This window comes from Triticum dicoccoides, chromosome 7B (genome assembly GCF_002162155.2).
Source record: "Triticum dicoccoides isolate Atlit2015 ecotype Zavitan chromosome 7B, WEW_v2.0, whole genome shotgun sequence".
Taxonomy (NCBI): domain Eukaryota; kingdom Viridiplantae; phylum Streptophyta; class Magnoliopsida; order Poales; family Poaceae; genus Triticum; species Triticum dicoccoides.
In genome coordinates, this window is record NC_041393.1 from 240,742,839 (window position 1) to 240,746,467 (window position 3,629).

Consider the following 3,629-nt stretch of genomic DNA (forward strand, 5'->3'; position numbering starts at 1 on the left):
GTATATGGGCCTTATTGGGCTTTAGGGGAAAGAGAGAGGGGAGGCTGCGCGCGCCCCCAAGGCCTAGTCCGAATTGGACTAGGGGGAGGGGTTGCGCCCCCTCCTTCCTTCTCTTCTCTTTTCCCTTTCCTTGACTCCTACTCCTACTACTTGGAAGGGCGAGTCCTACTCCTGATGGGAGTAGGACTCCTCCAGGGCGCGCCATAGGAGGGCCGGCCCTCCCCCCCTCCTCCACTCCTTTATATACGGGGGAGGAGGGCACCCCATAGACACACAAGTTGATCAGTTGATCTCTCCCAGCCGTGTGCGGTGCCCCCTCCACCATATTCCACCTCGGTAATATCGTAGCGGTGCTTAGGCGAAGCCCTGCGTCGGTAGCATCATCAACACCGTCATCACGCCATCGTGCTGACGAAACTCTCCCTGAGGCTCTGCTAGATCGGAGTTCGCGGGACGTCATCGAGCTGAACGTGTGCTGAACTCGGAGGTGCCGTACGTTCGGTACTTGGATCGGTCGGATCGTAAAGACGTACGACTACATCAACCGCATTGTGCTAACGCTTCCGCTTTTGGTCTACGAGGGTACGTGGACAACACTCTCCCCGCTCGTTGCTATGCATTACCATGATCTTGCGTGTACGTAGGAATTTTTTTTGAAGCTACTACGTTCCCCAACACTAAGCGCATGAATATTGCCCTTTTATCTCGCTGGCTCTAGCGCATTTCGCAAGGTCAAGGCGGCCTCTGGTTAGACATCATCCGGAACAAATACCTGCGTGGGCAACCCCTAGCCTTTTGTCAAAGATCTGGCGGCTCCCAGTTCTGACAGTCGGTCATCCAACTACTCCCGGTCCTCCGCATTGGGACCTCCATCTCGGTTGGATCTGGGGCTGCGACTCTGTTCTAGTTCGACCGGTGGGCGGGAGACACCCCCTTCGCGGCGCGCTTCCCCATCCTCTTCTCCATCGTCGTCGACCCTTCGATCTCAGTAGAGAGGGTCCTTATTGACTTAGGGTGCCTCACATTCCGGAGGCCATTTGGGCCTCCGGACTCCGCCGCCTAGCGTGAGTTACTTGATTGCGTCGCTCTCCACGAGCTGGTAGTGGATGCGGGCCCGGACCAGGTTAGGTGGCATCTTGAGCCGTCAGGCCAATTCTCCTCCAGGTCCCTCTACCAGGCCATTGCCCCCTCCACCGCCCCTCCCTCCTTATGGCCGTGTGGTCCATCCGCCTGCCACTGAAGATCCGGATCTTCATGTGGCAATGGATTCGCGAGCGGACCCCGTCTGGGGTGGAGGTTCTCAAGCGCAATGGCCCTGGTACTAGCCTTTGCCCGCTTTGCGGTGTCCCCGAAGACTCGAATCACATCTTCTTCTCTTGTGTGTCCGCTCAATTTGTGTGGAGCTGCTTTAGAGAGGTGATTGGTGGTAATTGATGCCACACCAACTTCCCAGACCTATTCGCCGAACTCCAGAACTCCCCCCTGCCTTCTTGCCACATTAGGTGGCTTGAGATTGGGGCCCTCGCTTGGACCCTCTGGACGATCCACAATAAACTTGTGATCCAGCGCATTCCTCTTCGACGGGCTACTGAGACTCTCTTCAAACTGTCTGATTACTTGCAGCTTTGGCGGCCGCTTAGCTGCACAGAGGACCGGGATGCCCTCTCCGCCTTCATTGCCGACCTTCGCTTGATGGCTGTTCGACTGTCGCCGCCGCTCCCTCCGCCACCGCATGCCCGCTACTCAAAGGAGAAGCCCTAGAATCCGTGAAAAGGTAGATTTATCTTTACCCAAATGAGAAGATGTGGATAAACTAGGCACCGGGCAAGGGAAGACGAATAATTAATTATCTAGAAAGCCCACACACGCAACAATTGAAGCCTTCCCACAAGCAAAAGTTGTGTCATTATGATCCTACAATATTGATGCTTTTAATACCTTAACAAAGGTAATTCTATCACGAAGAATGCATCTAAACATACAAAAGCTTTTGTACAATTAGGAATGCAGGTTTTGACCTCTTTAACACACTATTTTGGGCAAAAGTTCAAATGTACATTTTTGGTCGAATAGAGAGCATATACAAAAACACAGTTTAAAAAAAAGGTGCAACATAAGATTTAATGATGGTGTCATATCTATAAAAACTTGCATGATGGCATATAAAATAATTGATTACTCACAAAAAATCATTTTTTTCTGTTGATTAGATATTCGTGTCAATACATGCATGCATATATTTTGTTTGCCCATCCCTATCTCAACCCCATGGGGGAAGACATGGCACTACATGCATGCATGTGTATAGACAAGAAGATAAGTACTCCCGTGCTTATGCCAAATAAAGCAGACTAGGTGCACATACATGAGATGCAAAGCACCGAGCTAGTCTCCCCATTTCTCTAAACGACAAGGCTAGATAATACAATCATTTGGCAAATTGTTGTAGCACGTCTCTTTTGCAGATACAGATTATATATGTGTTAGGAAACAGAAGTATTAATTTGCACGTCTCGGGAGTAGTTCAATTTTTTTTTAAATCTAGATATAGAGGCTTTTCTGGTTATACTCCACGGAACTTTAAGAAGGGCTGAAATTGTACTAGCAATTTTAACTACCATGCAATCAAATTACTAAGGCTTCACTCTGAATGTACTATACAGTAACCTCGCAAAAAAAGAAGAAGAATGTACTATACAGTAAAGCAGTCGCACGATCTTCATCAGGCGGTCCGATGGGGTGAGAACGTATAGTACATTCCTTTTGTTGCAGTTCAATAGAAAGTATTTCTGTATTTGTCCTTTACATATTTTATGGTTGCATGTATCAGTCGATGCGTAAAACTGGGTAAAACGCCTCCTTTTTTATTTTGAGAACAATAATCTAGGGCAGGCGCTGCTTAGCGCACATAGATGTAGCATTCTGCATTAATTAATTACTTCACTTGACCGATCAGGCACCTAATGGGCTGGGTAACCATATGCATGGTCATCAATATATATGGGATTCAAAGCTTGTTGACGGAATATAACAACATTGTCATGGAAGATGTTGTTCGAGTATATATCTCTGTAGCCACTAGCTAGGTCAAAAGCAAGCCAAGCTTATTCGGCGCAATTATATGTATAAATAAATGATCAATTAAATTGAGCCACTCATATCTCACACATATTTGAGCATAAAATCGGACGTGGTGTTTTGGTGCCCGAGCCCAGCTGATCCCGAAATCTGTGGCGTACGTTCCTGGCTCGGGGTCCACATAATTCGCTCTGGCGCGCCTGACAGCGAGAGGGAAAAAAAGGGCGTACGATGGAATACTGTACGAAACAGTTGCTCTTTCGTGGGCCCAAAACGTATGGGTTGGACGGCGTTTGCGCTCGATAACTCTGGTCCGTGGTCCAGATCATTAGAAGCCCAACCGAGCCAGGGATCAGATAAGGTGTCCCCGTTCTGAGTAGGTCCTGACGGCTTTCTCAAAAAAAAAAAAAAAAGTAGGTCCTGACGGCGGCGCTCGTGCTGCATCAGCGGCCACGCGAAAAAATGGAGGGTTCTGGGCTGAATTTCCTGCTCGACGCCGTTGACAGGTTAGTTCCGGCAGATCAGGTGGAAGTTTATTGTGATTTGTTCTG